This window comes from Prinia subflava, chromosome 11, assembly GCF_021018805.1.
Source record: "Prinia subflava isolate CZ2003 ecotype Zambia chromosome 11, Cam_Psub_1.2, whole genome shotgun sequence".
NCBI classification, from domain to species: domain Eukaryota; kingdom Metazoa; phylum Chordata; class Aves; order Passeriformes; family Cisticolidae; genus Prinia; species Prinia subflava.
Window position 1 is genome coordinate 20,932,937 of NC_086257.1, and position 22,312 is coordinate 20,955,248.

The 22,312-nt window shown below is 45.3% G+C and overlaps 1 long non-coding RNA gene across 4 annotated transcripts; it reads right to left on the minus strand.

Moving 5' to 3' along the window:
* Window positions 1-22,271, minus strand: LOC134556056 (uncharacterized). Of its 4 annotated transcripts, none has more exons than XR_010081544.1 (8): window positions 21,416-22,271; window positions 14,017-14,140; window positions 12,600-12,726; window positions 9,824-9,992; window positions 8,983-9,372; window positions 6,933-8,483; window positions 6,262-6,401; window positions 1-2,090 (listed from the first exon to the last, which is right to left on the minus strand). It is a non-coding gene; the product is annotated as an uncharacterized LOC134556056 (long non-coding RNA). The 4 variants fall into 4 exon arrangements; XR_010081542.1 differs by having other exon boundaries at window positions 9,824-11,560; window positions 12,466-12,726; XR_010081541.1 differs by having other exon boundaries at window positions 9,824-12,726.
* Between the last annotated feature and the right edge of the window lie 41 nt (window positions 22,272-22,312).

The window sequence follows — 22,312 nt, forward strand, 5'->3', positions numbered from 1 at the left end:
AATAAAATGTAGAGAACACTAAATACTTCCATTACAACAACTATTCCTTTCTGAAGCAGAATCTCAAACCCCAACACTTCCATTCGTAAGATAGGCTAGGGGTGTTGGAGAGGCAAAATTTGTTAAAGGAGAGAATAAATTTTATATTGACGAGACCTAAATCAGCAATACTAATTGGTGTTATACAAAAGCCCCTCTCCCACACTGTGCCAGTGTCAGGAAAGCTGCAGTACACTCAGTGCCATTGAGAGGTGGGAATCAGGATGTGGTGAAGGAATAAAGGGAATTCTTACTGTTAACCTGGCAATTTGATGACAATCTAATTCCAGTCTGAGGTTTTTAGTTGAAAGACAATCATTTGCCAGCAGAGGGAGCATTTAAAGCAATGTCTGGTGCAGCAATTTCTAAAATAACACCGTCAAACAGGAACTGTTATTGTGGGAACTGCTCCAGAACGTTTGGGACAGCCCAGCCGCGACCTGTGAATTCATGCACAGACAAGGCAGCACAGTCATGCCCATGGGGAATTACTCAGAGTTCTTGAAAAAAAAAAACCAAAAAAACCCACCCAAACAAACAAGAACCTCATAACCATTCCACCCCAGGGATACCCCATCCCTGGAAGTCTCCAAGGCCAGCTTGGCCATGGCTTTGAGAAACCTGATCCAGTGGAAGGTGTCCTGCCTATGGCAGGGGGTGACACGAGATGAACTTTAACGTCCCTTCCAACCCAAACGTTCTGTGGTTCCTCAGCATGGATGATTCAGCCCTTGGCAGGCTGGGAGGGTGTTTTTCAGGTGATCTGGCCCTTAGTTCAGACCCTGGGACCCAGCTGGGGTGTGTGCAGTGACCCGGGCTTGCTGCAGCTGCCCGAGCGTGTCTGCAGAGCCAGGAGGGTGAGCGAGAGCACCCGGGGGAAATGTGCTGCTCTGTGCTCAGGGCATGGGGCAGGCTCATGGAGAGCTGTATTTTCAGGGCTATTTCCATTTCAGGGCTATCTCCACACTCATGGAGAGCTGTATTTTCAGGGCTATTTCCATTTCAGGGCTATCTCCACACTCATGGAGAGCTGTATTTTCAGGGCTATTTCCATTTCAGGGCTATCTCCACGCTCATAGAGAGCTGTATTTTCAGGGCTATTTCCATTTCAGGGCTATCTCCTCACTCATGGAGAGCTGTATTTTCAGGGCTATCTCCATTTCAGGGCTATCTCCACTGCCTGCACAGACATCTGAATGTGTCAGTGAGGGCTGCATAAGCAGCATCTCCAAAAACCTACAGAGAGCTGTGAGTGCTCCTGGAAGTGGTGTAGGGTAACACCTGAAGAAGTTGGGCTATTTCTGCCCCTGTGCTGTGGCATCTCTTGCTTTTTTGAAGGTGCAAAAGACAATTCACTGTAAGAAAAAAGGCAGCTTTTCCAGCCCATGTACACCCTGTTCCTGATGCTGGCAGATGACCTTTCCAAGAACCCCATGGCAAAGCAGCCCTGATGCTCTGCTCTGGGTTCCATGGCACAACCAGCAGCTGGGCTCTGAGTTATTTTAGTTTTCAGGTGAGTTACCTTTGGTGTTTTTCACACCCAGCCCATCACATCCACGAATGCACCGTGGGTTTTGGAGCACTGCAAAGCCAGAACAGCTCAGCAAAGCAGCAGTGCACATTTGGGGTGACTGTGTCTGTTCATAAGGGCTTTTTTCCTCCCCCAAAAATCCCATACTGAGAGCATGCAAAGGCAGCAGTCAGACTTGCCTCCCCATCTCCCTGTGCAGCTGGAGAGGCTCAGCATGAGGGGCCAGGCACTGCACCCAGCGCTGGGGCTCCAAAGATCCCTGCAAAAAAAAACCCTCCAAAACTCCCAATTCCTTTTTCATTCTTATTTTTTCATAACCAGTTCTCCTGCACAAGTGCAACAGAAGTTCCCAGCCTTTTCAAATATCATACCACTGCAAATCCTGGTTTTGGTGGTCTGTGTGGACAGCCAAGGGAAGGAAGATGCCACTTGTTACAGTCACAGCAATGCCCTCGAAGGCACAGTCTAAGCCTGGACTGGAGCACTAAGAACCAACTGTTCAGCTGAGCTCCTGTGGGATCTGCTGAAATACCAGGTGATCAATCAGAGATCAGGTATTGTACATTTGTATTTCATGTTCAGCCCCAGAGTGGTGGCCTGCAGACAGGACATCTGGAATGCAAGGAGTCTCTTTGGACACTGACACAGATTTAATTGGCTGTTGGCCAACTCCTCAGTAGAATTACAAAAAATCAGAGACAGGGGTACAAGTGTGAGAAGGGCCTCTGGAATTACATGTCTCACCATGAGTGACATGGTCAAACAGAAGCTTTCAGCCTGAGCCAAGGTATATTTTTAAGCACACTCTCAGAAACTACTTGCTATAAATTGTACTCGTGCAGATGTATATATGCACACACATATACATATAAATTGCCATAGTTCAAACCTAGAACCACTTCATTAAGGATTATAGGCTGGCTCTAGATTTATAATGGTCCTTTTAGTCGGGTTAAAAATGACAATATTGGCATGAATTTGGGCTCAGACCATTTATTTTCCTAAGTGTCATCATCTTGGCCTCTTGGGCTGGTGATGTTCTCACCTGAGTTTCCAAGGGAGAGTCTGAGTTTAAGCAAGATCTAAACAAGTCTGCTGAGCTGTCACCTTGAGGCTGATTCCTCCATTTACTTCATCAGCCACTCATGCAATCTCTTTGGGGCTTCACTCCAAAATGCAAATCCCAATTTTAACTTACTCTTCAGTGTCACTTTGAAATGCAATTTTAGCTTGAGTAGCATTGTTTTTATCACTGAGCTGTATGTATTTGTATCTCCCGAGCTGTAAAAAGCCATTTGCTGTTTGCATGTTAATGCACCAGAGCCAACACAGCTGGGTGCTCTTCCTCCTGAAACTTCCTCCACAGGTTTGTTTGCTGAGCTGCAGTGGGTTAGGGGCAGCAGGGTTAACTGAGACCTCCTTGCCCCAGCTGGTAGCAGTCACCACACTGCTCCTGCAAACATCCAAGCAACTCACCTTGACCCAGACACAGTCCCAAAGCTGGAGCTGGGAGCAAAACCAACTGTCTTTCCACCTCCCAATCAATCAGGGCACAGGAATCGTTAAAAGCTAACCTGTGCCAGGACCCATAATGAAATGCTGAAGTCATTTATTTTCCAGAAGAATAACAAGTTAGAGCAGAAAGTGATTTTCCTGTTAATACTTCATCCTTTCCCGAAGGGCTGTCTCAGGAATCAGGGGATCTTTACTGGCTGGAAAGGACAACATCGAGCTTGGGGAGAGGAGATTTCCAAAGGAACCAAGCCAGCAAGGGTTGAACTTTCCTCCCTGTGCTAGGCCTGGGAGCAGGAGCTCTCCCATGGGCTCTTTGCTCCAGGTGGGGCAGGGGAATTCCACCCCTTCTGTCACTGCTTCCCCAAGGCCTGGACATGGGCCAGCTCTTCACAAACTGGTGAGGAAAAACAGTGGAGGCGTTTCCTCGTTTAGGCTTGCAGGAAGAGACTGGGAATTCAGCTGACAGAGAGGATTTGGCAGCCTGGGGAGCCCCTTTTGTGCTCCCCAAGGGAGCAGCCTGAGGCTGGGAGTCACTGGCCCAGTGCTCAGCCACAGGGCTTGCACACAATCCACACAATTTCTATCTCCTGTGCAAGGCATTGCAGAACGCACCAGGTCACCACAGCAGTGTTTATCCAGGCAAGGATTTTAGGACACAAACACACCAGCAGCCAGTGGGCTGGCACCAGGGCTGGCACCTGCTCTACCTGAGCAGGTTTGCTCTTTTCTTCTTGGCAATGCTCCTACAACACCAAGCTGCTGCAGGCTTGGGAGCATGGAGAGTCCTGTGAAAATAATACACTCCTCACAGCTAAAGAGATTTAGCTATTAAGGAAGAAATTAGATGACTGACATAGTGTCGTTCTAGGACCTTAACAGCAGTCTGCTGAATCCAGCAGAGAGACTGACATTGTCCTGAGGAGCTCTGGGGCCACAGCTGGCAGAGAGGGAACCCCAAGAGCCCACCAGCAGGAGCTGCTGCCCAGCCAGAGGGGTCTGTGAGTGTCTCTCAAGCTGTGTCAGTGAGGTCTGAATAGGGATACACCTGACTCAGACTGGAAAACTTTTGCCCACGTTGTTTGTAGCTGCTTCACAGAATTGCTCAGCTCTTCTACAGTAATCGAGACATATCAAACTTCCTTGATTCTGAAACTTTGGTGGGTTCAGAAGTCAGCAGAAATAGTATCCTACCAAAGGATTCCTGTCACCCACCAAAGTTTCAGAATCCACAGACTGTAATGGCTGTGCTGTTGCTTTTGCTGTCAGCAGTGTATATTTTTATTAATAGATACTACTTTGTTTTGTGCTGGTGAAGGAACCTCTGACACCAGAGCAAGGAGGGCAGTGACTGTCACAAACAAGCAGGGTGTCAGTGGGAATTCACCTTATTTCTCTGAACAGTCAAATTGCAACACACAGGTAAGGTCAAAACTTTTAGAGCCGGTGCTTTCCACAGTATCGATAAAATACTTAGCCAAGGAGAGAAAAACACTCCTGCTTATCTGCTCCACCCTTCCACTCAGCTTGTTTCCCTTTCCCTGAAATGTTTGAAAATAAATGAGCCAGTGTGGTTTTAGCAGAGTGGTTCAAATACTAAACAATCTGCTGCTCACAGCTAATAGGGAAGGAAGCTGGCCAAAAAGCCCTGCCTGTTTACTGACTCAGCCCTGCCCTCCTGGAGCCAGGAGGCAGCAGCACTGAAGAGTCTTGAGAAATGCTGGGAAAAGTTGGGAACTGTGCAAACCAGGACAGTTCTGCCCTCTAGCAAAACCTTCTTGGAGGTCTGCAGGCCTAAGCAGCCCAAATCAAACCTTTTACAATTGAGGGAAAGACTACTTTAACCTGCTCTGAATTATCTCGTAATCTGAAGTTTTGCTTGCCCTGCGTGTAGAGTTTCATTTCTGTTTTCTCTCTGCTCTACCTTGAGCAGTAATCATTAAATGAAACAAGTCCAGCTGGGCAAGGTTGCCTGTTTATACACTCCTTTACAGCCTTTATCAGGACTAACAAAATGTTGCAACCAGCACACAACCAGAGGTTTCTTCCTCCTGGCACTACCATTCTTAAAAAAAAAAAGTTCTTCCTCTAAATGCCTGTAATTTCAGCTCTTTTTTAATAGCTGGGATTTAATGTCTCAGATATTTAGCATGTTTGCATGCTAAATTCCAGCATGCAGGGCTGGAAATGCAGGCTCTGGGTAAGGAAAACATCACCTTCCTCCAGCCTGGTCTGTTTTAACTCTGCAGAGGTGCCAGCCTGGTTCCATCACCTCACTGGAGATGCAGACATGCCACCACTCAGTTGGACTTGCCCAGATTTGTCTTTCTTTCTCACCTTTTTATTTCTCCCACCCTTGTTTCTTTAGACACTTGTTTTCTTTGGAAATACTTTCTTGGTGGGAGCCACAGGTAGAGAGGAGGTTCAAACTGAGGGTGACAGGGATTTCTGTGAGGTCTTTGCAATAAAGTCTTTTTGCAATAGTGTGTTTCCACTAGAGGTTAAGAGGTATTTATTTCAAGTGTTTTGTGAACTATTTCTATGGCTAATAATATATTCGCACCATAAAGAAGGCCATAAGTGAATTGAGAGGCACAAGTGTAAGGCATTCATGGATTCTCAGTTTCACTGATAAAGCAAATAACCTGGGTTTGCACTGTCAACACCATTTCAGGTTTTCTTGTCTTTTCAGGAACTCTTTTCCCCCCAAAATATTTTCACAGGGAAAGAACTACAAAAATTTCAGTGCTGTGCTCAGCAGCTGTGCTTTCCAACTCGCTGTAGCTATTTCTGTGTAAGAATTTTGCTTTTCTTTGATCATGTGTTTTAATTAGGGAATGAAGAGTGAGGGACATTTGCACTCTCAGTACTTGGGTTTGCTCCTTGCTAGACATCACCAGCGTGGCTCTCAAGCCCATGCTCCGTGCTGAGGTGTGCAGGGAGGAAGGATCAGGATGCCCAGATCCCATCTCAGCTGCCTCTCTCTGCTTTTCATCACAGACCAACTTTGTTTATGTAGAAGTTTGTGTTTACATAACAATTTTAGTTTACACACAAATATTTTTCCACGGTGCAGCAAGCCAAACATGTTACCTAACAACAATGTCCTGCTATCTGCAAACATTTTGAAGCCTGAATAATATTTGTTCAATTCAAGTTCAAGTTTAGACCATACTCACCAAGAAAAGTCAGGTAAGGCTTTCCAGCATGGTGACATCTTCCTTTTCTTTCCTTATACAAACAGAAACGCTTATTCCAATTAATGTAGTCTTCTGAGAAAAATAAAATCTGAATATGAAATCTAATAGCACAGGTAGATCTGCAGGGATTAACAATATGAAGGAGAACATTGTCAAGCATGTAATGATATTTTTTTGTATGTCTGCTACAGCTAATGCTTTTAATTGTATTTCCCAGTTTAATCCTAGTAGCCAAAGGCACGATGCACAAGGCAAATAAATGACAGGATAATTGGCATGCCCAAGTGCTTCTTCTCCACATAAATAAGGCAGACAGCAAATATGAGCTGAGCAGAGACATCACCCTGTTGCAGTTTAATTCACTCAAGGTTTCATCAAAATTAATTTTACACTGCAGGATGGAAAAACAGGCCTGGGAAATGCATTGAAAATGTCAGGAGGGATGGGAGCCATGGAATCCCCCTCCCACATCAGCATTTCACACAAGAGTGAGGAAGCTTTGTCGGCAGAGTGACTGGGGAGGGACAGGATCAGAGCTGGGTGCAGCTCTCCATTCCCTTCGTGCCTCAGGTGCTTTACCCAGAGATTCCTCTGTGATTACAGGTGCAAGAGGTGAAAGGCTTTTGAAACAGAAAGGCATTCCTACCAACCTGACAGCAGCAACAGATTTCATTATCCATGCCCGGCTGGGTTTTTTTTAAGACATCAGCCCTGCGAGTACTGCAGAGGTAAATTATCAGAATATTTCCATCGGTGCTGCTCAGCTTGCCTCAATGTACCCAAGGAGCTGCAAAGAAATGATTTTGACTGTAAGCCCTCAAGGGCTAAGATTATCTTTATGGGCTTAGACAAATACACAAGCACATTACCAGAGCTTTGTTTTTAAGTCCATCAGAGCTGAAATGTGAAATAAGTAAAAAGACAAGTACTTTTCCTTGACTTTTAAGTCAAGGTAGGTTTTCTCCTGTTCGGTCTACAAATCCAGCCAGAGTAAATAACTTCTAAACTGCAAATATTCCTTAAATTTAAAACTCAGGGAACCCTTGGCAACTCTTCACCAGGGTTTTTTTAAAGCATTTTTTACTAACTTTAAAGGAAAGCATGTCTGTATTTGGCTTCTTCACAGATTGGCCATCTAACCTAACAAAACACTGCAGTGATACTGTTGATCACATCCAGCTTTGGAAAGCCACGCAGTGTTGAGAAGAGTATTTCCAGGCTGAGAGCCATCAATCGAGCCTGTTCCTGCTGCAGTTCATGTGGCTTTGCTGTGAATTGGAACCAGGGCAGGCCCACATCCAATGCAAGGTCCCAAAGACACTCACACGTATTTCAACCCAAAAAACCATCAGCTGTGAAAACAAAACATTTGGGGAAACTCCAGTCAGGGAGCAAACTGCCAAAAGAAATGATTCTGTGTTTACGTGGAGCTGTTGCCATTCCTTGTTTTGCTCCGTGGGCTGGCCCAGGGCAGGGACAGGTGAATGCTGATTCCTGGGAGCAAGAGCTGAGTGACAGGACAGTCCCTCTGCAGCATCCCCAGCCTATTCCCTTGGCTTTGCTGCAGGGTAGGGTTGCACCCTAACATTGCAGTGCTTGTTCCAATAGACCCCTCACTGGATTCCTGAAGGGCACACCATTTTTCCCCAATAATCCCATTAGCTGGGTGAGTCCCCAGCACAATCTGAGCCTCTGGGATTTCTGCAGGGATCACTCCTGTCCCTGAAGTCTCAGTGCAGAGCTCTGTGTGTCTCCAGTCACCTGCAAATTTACAATATTCAGTTCAGGTCAGTGCTACACCCAGCACTTATTTGCAGTCAAAAAGGAGGTGTGAGAAGGGAAGGCAGATGTCCTGTGTTTATCCAGCACCAGGGATTTCATAACAGGAGAGGCACAGCAAGTCGTGACTAGATTATCTCAGCTGCCAGCAGCACAGCCCAAGCTGTTCCCTCCACTCAGCACTGAACTGAGCCACAGCAATGTTGAACTGCCACGACCAGGAAGAAATGCTTCAAATATATAAATATATATATATATTCGGGGGTTTAGAAGGGGTTTTTTTAATTTTTTTTTTCTTTTGAAAAATAGATTTCAAAAGTAGATACCACATAGCTTGAAAACCTTTGTCCTCCTTGGGGCACAGAGGTTCAGTCTGTGAAATCATTCAGCTCCATTGTGTGACCACTGGCTGACCTTTTTGCCTGTGTCAGGATAAAGCACAAACCCTTCAGCAGCTACACAGATCTGTCAGCATTGATACTGCTGGGTGAATGAATAGTGTCTTAATCTGAGCACAACCTAAAGCCCTTATATTTACTTCAGCTAAAGCTTCCTGCACCTGAACATTTCAGCTCAGAAGATTAATATCTTGTCTGGGATCACCTAACTTACACCCTGCTCAATTTCTCTTACCCTTACAAGAATTTTGCACTCTGCTGTGACAGCTGAGGCTCCACCAAAATGCAGAAATTAGGTGGGAAACTTTGGAAGCCAGGTTGGATATTACCAACTGAATTTTCAATTAGCCTTCTATCAACATAAAGCTGAGAAAAAGAAAGAGGTAAATACAAGATGTTTTACAAGAACTACAAATTCTCCAGGTCAGTGTAAATACACACTAAACATACATCAAACCTCTGCTCCAGGCTGTCAGAAACAACAAAGTAACCTGACAAGAATTTTGGAGAGCTACATGCTTACCAAACAGTGATCAGGATTTGCTTGAAAAATGAACATTTTCCACCTTAAGTGTAGTAGCAGGTGTCCTACAGGCAAAACACGTGTTTGTCTCAGCTACAGCAGAACTCCATCTGGGGATGAATGTCATCCAGAGTATTTGAAGCACAATAAATCAAAGTTTTGCTAAGTGCACCGAACCAGGATTACCCTGCACTGGGAGGAATTAGATCTGTAATATGTAATGTATTCAAATGTCTGTGTGCAGGTTTAGGGAGGAGTGTGCATTCATTCACAGAACAGAGCTCTGCATCCATGCAGATATGGAGACTTCAGGTCTGGAACAGCACCATGTTCAGGGATTATCTGATTAGTAGGGTTTTTAAGCAGTCTGTTTCTCATGACATTCCTTCCCTGTGAAATAAAGCAGAGGTTTGTCAATGCATCAAAAATTCAGTCTTAAAAGTCAATTCCCTCAAAGTGCTCTTCAGGCATGAATTCTTCACAATCTGCCTTAGGGGGGGATTGGGTTCTGGGATTTCTTCCACCTGATGGAAGACAGGGACAAAGTGTGGAAGAAAAGCTGAATAATCTGGCTAAAGTCAGGGGAGAAATCTGAAAAAGAGCCCAGAGTAGCTCTTAGGAGCTCTGAGCTGGCAGGTCTCCCGTTGGTTCACATCTCCATCAGTTTGAGGCAGTCTACAGAAACACCTCCTCAGAAAACAGGTGATTATTCAAACAGATTGACAAATGCTTGCTTCTTAAAGTAAACAAAGGGAAGTTTCCAGCCCTAAAAACTCCAGTAAGAAGTTCAGAGCTCAGAAAAACACAAGGGCAAGGAACACAAGATGTTTTCTCTTCAGACCTGTGGGGACCTGTCAGCCTGTCTCTCTAGGAGGGTGCAGCCATCCAGCCTTCAGCCAGGCTCAGCCAAGGAATCGTGAGGTCAGAGGGAGCTTTCTCTCTCCGTGCACTCCATCACGAGCAGTGACAACAGCTCTGGGCCTGTGGAGGCTGTCACAACAGGACTGGCTCTAAGGAGGGGCACAAAGAGAACAAAATCTCACACATTTATATCTAGTGCAGGATATATTTATATACACTGATATATCTAGTGCAGGCGAGCACCAGCAGCTGAAGGGTCACACTGCACACACATTCTCCACTTGCTGCATGCTTGCAAGTCATGCCTAAACATAGAGCATCACTGGACTGCTTTGTTCACGTGCAAATCTGGAGTTAAAACCACTGTGTGACCTCAAGGATCAGACACAGCCTGAGTCAGACACACAGCAAGCCAGGATTACAAACAAGGAATGCAGCCTACCCTTCGGGCCCCTCTTTTGATTTGCAAAGTGCAAATGAAGCAGAAGTTACTGGGTTTTTTCCTACAAATCTTGCCTCAGGAACATTTTTTAAATCTGGGGAATTTCCTGTATTGCATTTTAAGAACCACACTCTGGAGACCCTGGCAGTCAGCTGGCTGGCAATATTGCCACTCTGATTACAAAGGAGAGGCTTGCAAGAGAATGAAACAGGTTATTAAACTTATTTTGATGTGCAACAGGTTATTTTCTGAGTAAGGCGATGATGGCTCTGTGAATCACTGCCTCTAATCTACAAAATGATTCAGTGTTGAAGAAAACTGACTCTTAACACAAAGAAACTTAAAATCTAAAGCAACTTGCTGAGTGGTTGCACCCAGCTCCTCCCAGCTCTTTTTCCCTGTGGCAGACTCAGCGTTAAAATTCCCAGAGGCAACAGAATCAACCTAATTCCTGCAGCTCCGGTGTTGCTCTTGTTCTTCCTGCAATGTTGTTTTTGATGCTGGAAACCAGAGACAAGCCCCAGGGGCATATTTAACAGAGATTGAGCATTGCTGATCCCTGCTCAGACTGGAATCTGGGCTGGCATCAGCACTGGTCCTGTTTGGATGGGAGCTGTTCCTACAGTGGGGCAGGGAGGCTGGCACTGCCCTGGGGGAGAGAAGGGGATTCCTCTGGGAGCTCGGGCAGATGCAGCAGCAAAACCCACCTCAGGAGCTTCGGTTCTGCAATGCTGGGGCTTGACTCAGCTCCTTCAAAACAAAAATGTGCCTCCTCAGCAGGCAGGACGAGCTGCTGGGACAGGGAGTTTGGACACACCCTGCGTTCACATCTGCTTTTCTTCAGACCAAAAATCTCCTGCTGCCCCAGCCCTCCCCCAGACCCCAGCCCTTCCCCTGCTTGACTCAGACATGCCGAATTCTTTGTGGGAAGCTTCAAAGGGCTGCAGTGCTTTGTCCTGCTGATGAGTTGCAAACATTACCACAGCAATCTTCCATCCCCATCCACCTATTGTGCTCCCTGGGGAATAAATGCCTGTGTCCCCTAGGCAAGCACAAGAAAACAAACAGATTATTACTATAAATGTTCAGGACACATCTGATTTGCCATACCTGAACACAACTGTTTTCAGGACTGCGTGTAATTATTTCTGAAAGGATTTGATTCTCTCTGGATGTGGCCACAGGTGGCAAATGTGAGCCAGCAGGAGGCAAGACAACCCGGGGAGAGCTGCTGTGCATCTCCAGCCACAGCCTCGAGTGACCCTGAGACAATTTCTAAGCAAGGAAATAGGAAATGAGCATAATAAATAGCCTATGTATGAAGCATTTATAAAATATTTTCAACTTCCTCCCTATTAATATCTTGCAAGGACAACGAAATTGCTGTTTTGTAACCAAAAAAAGGCTTTTCTTCTCTAAAGAAGCTTCCCTTGCTTGTGAACACTTTATCAGTTTTAAGAGATAGAAACTAAACAGCTTCTCTTCCATGTGTCAGAGAGGCAGTGGTGGTAAATGTTTCTGAAGAAGGCACATTGAAGAAAAGAAAATAAAGTTATGCACAGAGCTGAGCACACTTTGGGTATTCACTCCCAACAACTCTTGGGCAATCCTAATAACCCTGCTGTCTGGATTTGTGACAGCACCTCATTGTCTTCTGCTATCCTGAATTTAAATCAAATCCACATATCTATCAGCAATCAGCAGAACAGAAGAACTGGCAAACAAGACAAGGTCTGCAGCAGCCTCACTGCTCAAATAAAGATTGCAATTTCACTCTCCACTCTCCAGTTTCAGTCGATGGCAGTGAGTTCAAAGGTCTCATGCTAAAAATGCACATCTACCCCATGGCATTCACAGCCCAGCCAGAGGTGCTTCCCCACGTCCACTCTGAATTCTGTGAAAGGTGTTACATGGGAGAAGGATCTGTTCCCTGCATAAGGCAGATGTCCTTTACCCAGCTGGGTGCTGGCAGGGAGCAACATCAGCACATTTTTGGCATCTGGGTGGGAAGCTGAGGGGGAAGGAGGTGTGTGAGGGACTGACCCCTTTTCCCAGCCTGTTTCACCAAAGGGCAGCTCAGGCCACAGCCCTGGATGGGATTTCTCAGATTTCTCACCCTGCCCTGCACCTCCTCACCTCTGAAGGAGGTCAGCAAACCCCTCCATGACCACACTACAAACCTGTCTGGGGAACTGCGTTTTCCTTTCAAACACAGTGAAAAGAAGAGGGAGCTGTAAATGGATATTGCCACTGGGAGGGTCAAAGCACCAGTTCGGGGAAGCTGCTGGTGATTCCTCTCAAGCTGTGGTCTCACCTGGCACAGGCTGTCCCCGTGTCTAGGGAGGGCATTTCAGGATGTGCCTGGTAGCAGAAACAGAAAGGTTGAACTGAGGCTCAGTGGGCAACACCCTTCAGAGAACCTTGAAGCTAAAATGAAACTGCTAGTAACAAAGAAAATGAAAACAAAACCAATTATAATCTTGCTGGAGGAAATAAGCATTGTTCTTCTCATAAGATCTGTTTTTTCCCCAAAATGAGTATTACACAACAGGTAGGATTTTCCCCACTAATGCATTTGACAGAAGAGTTTCAGCAGCCTGAAAGAACTGATTAAAAATTTACGGCAGGGAGTGATGAGAAAGGTACTCATTGACCCTCTTCCTTTAAACTTTCAACTCAACCAAAGCCAGTGCCTGAAGATCAGAGCCAGAGCCAACCTCTGCCCTGACAAAAACACTCTGGAGTGGCCAAGGCTGATGCTGGATGGGCAGCTGAGCCCTCCTCATGGCCAGGGAAGGGTCATCCTCACCCTGGCACTGGCTCCCACCTCTCCTTGCACTGCCCTGGGCTTGTGGGCTGAGCAGTCCTGTTGCCAGCCCAGCAGAGAACTTTCTGGTGTTCAGTGGGAATAATGAGCTGTAGTGGCTCTGATGAGCACCAGAGCTGATCCAAGGTAAGCAGCAAGACCATGGAGTCAGGAACAAGACGGGAAGAAGGCAGAAGTGGAGCTTTCTTTCCTTTGAGAAGGGGTGAGCACATCTAACACCTCACTCCTCATCATTGCTCCCCACTTGTGCTTTGTCTGGATAGATGGGTATCAGATCCTATCCAATTATCACATCCTGCTCCTGCCACTGACACCGAGGACACCAACACAGAGGGGAAGTTATTTTTGTGAAGCCATATCATCATCTCCTGGTGTTTTCCTTTCGCAAAGCTGCATCTGCATCATTAAGGTCCATTTTTTAAAATGAAGCCCTTGAGTCACACACCAGAACCATCTCTCTGCTGCCAGGGTGAGTGATGATTCTTCATTAGGTGATTAAGGACCTAATTGTCCCAAATATGTTACTGGACAGGAGCCTTGGAGAAGACAAGGAGATCAAGCTCACCTGCCTGCAAAAGCCATAAAAAGGGACATATTATTTTAAGCCAAGGCAAGTCCCTTGGTAATTATTTTAATTAAATCACTCATGGAGGTATTTTTACAATCTAACTGTGCTGAAGAACTATTTTAGTGGCTGATTGCAGTCACCAATTACTTTTCAAGTGCCCTTTAGTGATCATTCTTCCTAGTTATACAGAAATTACTTTCACATTTATTCTTTAAATGTAAACATTCTGTTGCAACAGTTCCAATATTTCTTATCCCAAACCCTACAAATCCTTACCCAGCTTAACCAGTATATACCAAAACCCCCAAATTTGAATAAAGAAGAGCAAAATCTTACCCAGTCAGGTAATATTGGCATGAAACATAGATCTCAAGCTGTACTCATGCATATCTATTTCTGTCCTTAATAAGGGCCCAAACATCTTCCCCAGCATTCTCCATGGCAATCCCATGCACTGATTCTGCCAAAACAAATTTCCAACACTCAGAATTAAAAGTGTTAAAATTATTTTACTATTGCAAAATATTTCACAGACAAGTCTGGATTCCTTTAATATCTGGGCTTATGTTTGAACCCCCAGCACATACTTCCTCTACTTCCAGTCATTCCTCCTTCACTGTAAAATCTGATTTTTTTTCTTTTCCTTATTACATCTACAAATCTTTATAAACCTAAAAAAGGTCACCTATATCAAGAAGATGTCATCATATGGCCATTTTCTTTGGCAGAAAAACTGCTTTAAGTGTTTCCTTCCATTCTTCCCTGCCCTTAGGCAGTTTGTTGTGATTTTAGCTGTGCCCTTGTAGAGTTTTGGAGTTGCTGCTGTGGAAAAACTCCCAGAAAACCCAGAACCAACACAAACCTTTTAAAAGGTGGGGGTTTTACCCTTCCTCTGTGACCTGTCTTTGCACAGTGGTCCCACTGACCTCTGTCCCAGCACAGCCCAGGAGCAAAGGACACCCTGGATGGCACAAGTGGCTGCAGGGGGCTCAGGGGGCTCAGGGCTTGCCTGGCCCCTCTGCAGACGTGGGGACAGAGGGGATTTGCAAAGCCTCAGACCCACTGCAGGACCCTTGAGCTCACCCTTGGTGCCACCTCTCACAGCCTCCCCCTCCCTGGAAGGAGCTGGTCGTGTCTCCTTTTCCCCAGTTCAGAAACTGGGAGAGAGCAGAATTGGAAGGGCTTGTGTTCCCAGCTGTAGAAATATCCAACAACCCTAAAAGTCCACCTGGAATCCCCATCCAAAATGAAAGGGATTCCTGCATCCTGTGCACTCTGGTCTGAGGAGACAGTGGAACAATGAAGGATGATACCTTGGCAAGGTTCAAAGCACCTCTGCCCATCTCATTCCTCCCAAGTGTTGACGTCTTACATTTTGTTTTCAGAAGGTCTTTATTTGCACTGTCTGAATCACTTCTCTGGTTAATGGATTACTTAACAACTCTGTTAGCAGAGCAGTAGTTAATCTGCTGATATTGTGTATTGTCATGGTGTTCAGACAAATAAGAGTAATTGCTGAACAAAGTTGGAAACACAAGTTGGGAATGTTTTGCCTGCTGAGGTATGAAAAAGTCTCCAGGGTTTGTTTGGTGGAGTACTCCTGTATTAAGTTACATCTCAGGGCTAGCTAAAAATTAATGGAAAAAGACAAGTGCTGTGGGTTACCCAGAACAGGCAAATTGACTCCTGTGTAGCAATCACTAGCTCTTAAACCAGTGGGGCTTTTCAAAAACATGTTATGTTCTCTCCTTTAAGATTTTTTACATTGGATATTTATTGTCAGGAGCCTTTTCCAACTTCCTTTCCAAGTAAATAAGGAAATCCTGCTCCAAAAAGCCCAGGGAAGTGTTTCTTGTATGAGTTTTATTCTCAGACACTCAAATTCTTGTTTTGCCAATCAATGATAGCTTAAGTTGAAAATTAGTGAGGAAAAGCAAAAACAATCTTGGTCCAAGAGTAAATATACTGCAGCTCGATGAAGTACACTGCAGCCTGCTTTAGTTAAATATTGTTATAGTTATAAATTGCTTTTTTCAGTTAAATATTAACGAGTTTGGAATAGGAACGATGAAACTGAAATGCATACTGCTTTCTATTCTTCCTTGGGCTCTTTCTGTTTACTGAGTTTCAGTGCCATACAAGCCCAAGAAACCATCTTGCATTTGGCAAAATTTGCCATCTGTTATCAGCTCCAGATGAATTCAGTCTCTGTTCTTGTGGCAAACTGGGGCTGGAGCTGTTTCAGTGCTCTCTTTGGCAGCAGCTGTGGGGAAATTCTGCTCCCTGCTCTATAATGATCCATTTCCAGTACAGAAGGCAAATGCCTTTGCAGTTAGGTGTCACTGAAAATACCAGCTGGTCACCAAAGATGCAGACACACAGAATTCTAATATGATTTCTGGAATTGACATCCCTACAGTGCCTTTATAACATCAAACACGTGTATTGTTTATCACTACCAGCATGTGATTGGCATACTCACTAAGGCCAAGGTTTCCTTTCAGCTTTGCTCCACCTAACTGATAACCCAGCAATCTCCAGCAGTAATTCAAGTTCCTCCTGTCTTGCAGAGGTTCCACTGGCTCGTGTTTCCAGCTCAGGAGCCTCAGGACAGTCTGGCTAACCCTGCCTCACCTGGCTGGTCCCTGGGCCAGCCCCTCTGAATTCCCAGCTGTCAGTCTGAAAAGAACCACATTCCAGGTGGTGCAGATAACCCCACATTGAAGGATTTAAAAGTGTTTCTCACATGAGAGTCACTGCATGCACTCCCAGAAATTCCCCCCATGTCCTTCACTCAGGGTAAATAAAATAGAACAATATTCAGGGCTGTATTCTCTTCTTGTTGTTCCTTATTTTTTATACTAATCATGAAGGATGGACGACTGAGCAGAGGAGTTTTTCTAGCTACTGGCATGAAGTCTTTCAATAGACATGAATGAAACAGTGGAAGAATCTTTTTGTTTAAAGTAGTATGTGGTGAACTATGCAGCACACGATCAATCATCCAGGAGCTGGATCCACATGCTGTGGATCAGAGCAGCCCACGATGTTTCCCAGGGTCTGTGGCACTCCTCAGAGCAAAGCAGCCCCCAGGCAGTCCCAGAGCTGCACAGCAGCAGGACACAGAGTAAATAAACCCAGAAAGTGCACACACAGCAATGGGTATCACCCTCTGTGTCACAGTGGTGCTCTTGCTGCAGATGAGTGGCTGCAGATGCAAACAAACCTCTTCGCCACTGCCATCAGTGTTCTCCTGATGCAAAATCCAATCCACACATCCTCAACACACATTAAACTTGTTGTAGATGAAACCAAACTACAACAGCAGGAAAACAGAATCTTTTGGACATAACTGAGAATTTAATTGACTCCATGATCTTTCTGCTGACAAGAGAAGACACAGCCCATCCAACTAATCCATCATGTCCTGGTTTGCCAGGAAGAGGGAAGAGGCTTCATGGAAGTACAAATCATCCCCACCTGCTTCTCCCCAGTTCCTCTGCATCCACAGGAGTTTGCTGCCAGCTGGAGAGCACATCTGAGCAGAGCCCTGGACGTGATATCAACAGCACAGAGGACAGTGAATGGCAGGTCCCATCAGCAAGGAAACAGAAATCTCCTTCATTTCTCTACCTTGTTACTGATTTTAGTCTGTCCCAGGAGGAATCTGTAGCCCAGATGAAGATAGACAGCTGTGTGACAGATGCTTTGCTGAGAACAAGCCTCAAAAATAAGTTATTTCTCTGCATACACAACTGGCACCCTAAAAGAGAAATATTTGTCTTCCATTTTCAATGGAGTTTAAAAGCACTCGCCTATGGTAAAGAAAATCAAATTTCATGCTTCAAGGCTTAAGCTGATTGCATGGCAAGGCTCTGCTGTGTGCCAGGGACAATTCCTCCTCTTTCTGAAATGTTGTGGAGGCAGATGGATGTGTTATGGATCTCCTCCCTCCAGAGCTGAGACTGCAATGAACCTATTTCAACATTATCACTTTGTTAGTGTAACACAGAAAAAGACTTAAGAGCATCCATAAACATTCCCTTTGCTCCCCTAGCCAGGGAGCATCATCTAGTGCTTCACACAGGACTGGTTGTGTATAAGGGAACAGCCACATGGCCAGGTCCAGCTTTGGGATCTGCAGCTGGAAGGAGTTGCTGGTACTTCAGGGATCTCTGGGGAACACAGGAAAGCAGAGTCATGTATCCCTTACAATGAATACATACATTATTGCAATTATAAAGTCTTTTCAATTATTCCAAAATGCTGTATTTAGACACTTTTCTTTAACCAAAATCTTGCACTCCAAGACAAACAGAAATGCTGAAATATGAGACTTTTCTGTCAAACAGAAACTCTCTGTTGTGGGACAACAAATCATAATTAAAACAATGACATGGAAATGATTTCTGTTAAAAATCCCCCACTGTGAGAAGCAATCTTGAGTCAGGGCACCTTAGTGAAACCAACTGTATTCAATCAGTGAGTGACACGTGGGTGCTTTCCTGGGATGTGCCTCGTGACAATCCCTGGTGCCTGAGAGCTGAAGAAGTACTGATGTTAGGACAAGGGGGATTGGTTTCAGACTGAAAGAGGACAGATTTAGACGGGATGTTGGAAAGAAATTCTTCCCAGTGAGGTGCTGAGGCCCTGATACAGGGTGCCCAGAGAAGCTGTGGCTGCCCCATCCCTGGGAGTGGCCAAGGCCAGGTTGGACAGGGCTTGTAGAACCCTGGGATAGTGGAAGGTGTCCCTGCCGCTGGCAGGGAGATTGGAACTGGATGGGCTTTACTGTCCCTTCCAACCCAAACCATTCAGTGATTTTATGGTACCAAATCCCTCAAAGAGAGATTTCATAATGAGCACTCATAAAGGACAATACACTTTTGGAAGTGCCCCTATATAACTGACAAAAGTTAAGAACAAGCTTAAAATATATACAGTATATTAACAAGCAGAAGGTATTTATTTTTAGTTAAGTATTTTCTTAACCAAAATAGAGAGATCCAAAGCTAGATCTGGAGTACTGTTTCTACAGCACTTTTGGAAATGATTGTGATCTGTCCATGCACAGATATTGCCTGCTCTTTTTATCAAATCCACTGCTTGAGCATTAAAAGAGCTGTCAGGTCTGACTAATTTAATTCATAGGTGTGTTTTGGGCCAGGCAAACCATTGCAGCTGTTTGTGTAACACCACAGGCCAAAAGGGTGTTGCACTGATAAATAGATCCTGGTCCCAAGACAGCACAAATCACAGTGAACTCACAGATCTGAGATGGTTTACAACTGACAGTAAAGCATGAGGCCGGAATCTGGCCCAGGGACCACGAAGGAATGAAGCACAGGAGCCAGATGTGCTCTGTCCAGCACATGTGCAGGGCTCAGGACCACCCTGCAAGGTTAACCCTGTGCTGCCTCGCCAGGGGCTTGGCAGGGGGAGGCTGCTCATGACCCGTGCCCTGCAGCCGAGTGTAGCAGTGGCCCAGAGATGAACTGGGAGGCTGCAGAGGTGGGCAGGGACTTCCCCTTCCCCTCAGGAAGGAGAGGAAACAGCAATCTCCCACTGTGCTCCCGGAGCCAAAGAGTCAGCGGGTTCATGAGAGCTGGGGCAGCAAAGCCCAAAGCAAGAGCAGCATTCAGGGGTCTGCTGGGGGGAGGGAGGAACAGCTAACTCCCCCTCTGCAGCTACAGCACTGTAATTACATCATGAAAAACACGATCCCTTTTGCTGCTCAGCACAGAAATCAAAGTCAAGAACTGCTGTGTACCAGAAAGCTGTGCTTTGTCTGCCTCGGAAAACATCCTCTGAGAACATCCTCATCACTGCAGTCACTGAGGAATGGGAACTGAAGGGCTTTTTCAAGCCCCTCTGCCTTCATTTTTACACATTTCCACAGCCATGTTCCATTGCTACTGGTCACACTGCTGGGGGAGCGTGGCAGGTCCCCTGCCAGGTGTCTCCTTATGCTAAGTGACACATCCTAAGTCCACAGGACAGATTAAGGCTTATCTCTAATTAAATGGCTCACTGAGTAAGCTTTAATGGGATGAAGGAGCCAGGAAGTATCAGAGGTTTTGCTGGGGAGATGCCCTGGTCTAGCACTACACAAACACACATGAGTAGGTTCTGTTTAAAAGCATGCCAACACCATTCCTTCCCACTGGTGACAATGTCCCAGCTTTAATTCAGCAAAATTTCATCAAAACACTCATTTCAACTCTTGGAACCTTTAAAACAAATTATTTTCAATACAATTTTACGCTTATTAGAGACAAAAATTAATTCCAGAAAAGTGAGCATTGAAAGTAGCAAAGATTTTCAAGTGCATTCAATGCTGTAAATGGTTGGAGTTTCACTTTGGGAATATCCTGTGCCAGTGTGGAAACTCATAAACTGTTTATCATTGTGTAATGAATTTTTCAGATCTTAAATCTTCAGAAAGATAGTGAACTCATAATTTTTTGAAGAGATGGATTTGAGTGTGCTTTCCCCACTGTTCTTTTCAAATCATACTTCAATAATTTTGCCTTGCAAGGCTGGCACTAATTAAACAAGTATTAAATCAGAAATATCCATGGAGGATTTAAAATGATGGGTCAGGGGGACACAGACCATGCCTGGTAGAGGGCAACAAAATGAGGATATGGGTCTTGAAAAAACCTTTCCCCAATTGGTATGTTAACCTACAGAATAATTCTGTTAAAGGCTGGTGGGTGAGGAGAAAGCCATAAAGGGGCTGGAAAAATACAGAATCCAAACTCCTGATTGTGAACAAGAGTGCTCTGTATTGCCCTGGCTCTTTCACTTTTGTTTCTATTCTTTTTGAAAGGATACTCCCTCAAATGGGATAGGACCTCCCTAAACAACTGGAATGAATAGCCACAAAAACTCCCTTCAGCAGGAAGGAGTCTTCATCCAAGTTCGCTTGCCACTTTTTAACTGATTCTTCACATGGCTGTCTCAGATTAAATTTATTTCTCAGGAATTTTTGAACTGTAATAAACAAAGCAGAAGGAGTCCAAAGTGTCACACTGACTTTCTTGAGAAGTCATAGGAGGGGACCATGAGGTCACTTTTGAGAAGAAGTTAATCTTCTCCATCTGACATTTGTGTTGGAATTGCACAGATCTGAACTGTTTTGGCACACAGAATGAATGTCTCAAAGAGCCAGACAAATAAACTGTCTGCTGCCACGTTGAACGGGGACTGGGGGATTATTTTGCTGCATTATGATGGAAGAAAAAACAATTAACTTTCCTCTAAATGGTTGAATACAATTTAGTTACGCCTTCTAAAGAGGACCTCAATAATCAGGAGAGATTAAGAGATCATGATTTTAATTTTTCCCTGTAATTATACTGAGAACTCCCACCCACATCCTGGCATTCAGGCTGCAGGTGTTGAGCAGGAGCCAGAATTTCATCCCATCCTGCAGCCAATAGCATGGAAGTGGCCCGACTCAAACGTCAGCAAATGTCAGTGCTACCTCTGCTGATTTAAAAGTATCAGCAGATAATTGTGGATATGCTTCTAACCCATTCTGTGCAAGGTGAAGGTGTCAGAACCCCCAGGAAAGTTAATGGACACACCCTAAAGCCTGGACATGCCTTTGGAAAACTTCTCTCTAGGCAGAACAGTTTGAAGAAAAGCTTGCAAGAAGAAGCCTTAGAGGTTTGAGAACCAACCAACCAAACCCCAAAGTGCCATCAGATAAAGAAAGCTCAAAATGTACCTGATGTCCATGTCCTGTGGCAATGACCGTGTCGTGACCAGGGTACAGAAGCAGTGATATCTCTGGGAAGGAGCTCTGGCACCACTCATGAGCTCACAAGCAGCATTCTGTGATGTTCCAGCTCTACAGGAGAAGCTGCAGAGGACAGGACATGGATAGGACAGCTCAGTGGACCTACTGCAGTGAATCCAGACGATGCTCAGAGGGCTGGAGCATCTCTCCTGTGAAGAAAGGCTGAGAAAATTTGGTTTGCTCAGCTAAAGAAGACTCCAGAGTCCTCAATGCAGCTTTTCATTACTTGAAAGGGACTTATAAAAAATAAGGGGACAGACTTTTTAGCAGGGCCTGTTTCAATAGAACAAGGGGTAATGGTTTTAAACTGGAGGAACGTTGACTCAGATTAGGTATAAGAAATAAGTTATTTACAATGAAAAGATTTTTACACTTAGGGTGGTGGAAAACTGGCACATGTTGCCCAGGGAAGCTGTGGATGCTCCATCCCTGGAAGTGTCCAAGGCCAGGTTGGACCTGGGACAGTGGAAGGAGCCCCTGCCCATGGCAGGGTTCTGGACGAGCTGAACTTTAGATTGAACTTTAGGCTGAACTTATCTGCGATTCTAAGATTCCACTACACAATTTGAATTCAGGAAACTCCGCGCCTCTCTGCGCACACAACCAGAGCCTCAATGTCTTTACAAAAGCAGCTTCCACCGCTCTCCGGTGGCAAACTCTGAGAGAGTTCGCTCGGAGCTGCTTCAGCAGCGCCCAACTGAGCAGCGATCCCGCACTCGGGGGAGGCGGAGAAAGCGGCGGCTCCGGGGAGGAAAGCGAGGGAGGGAAAGCAGCGAGAGGATGGAGGAAGGCAAGGAGAGGAGGGCTGGGACAGAGAGGAGGGTT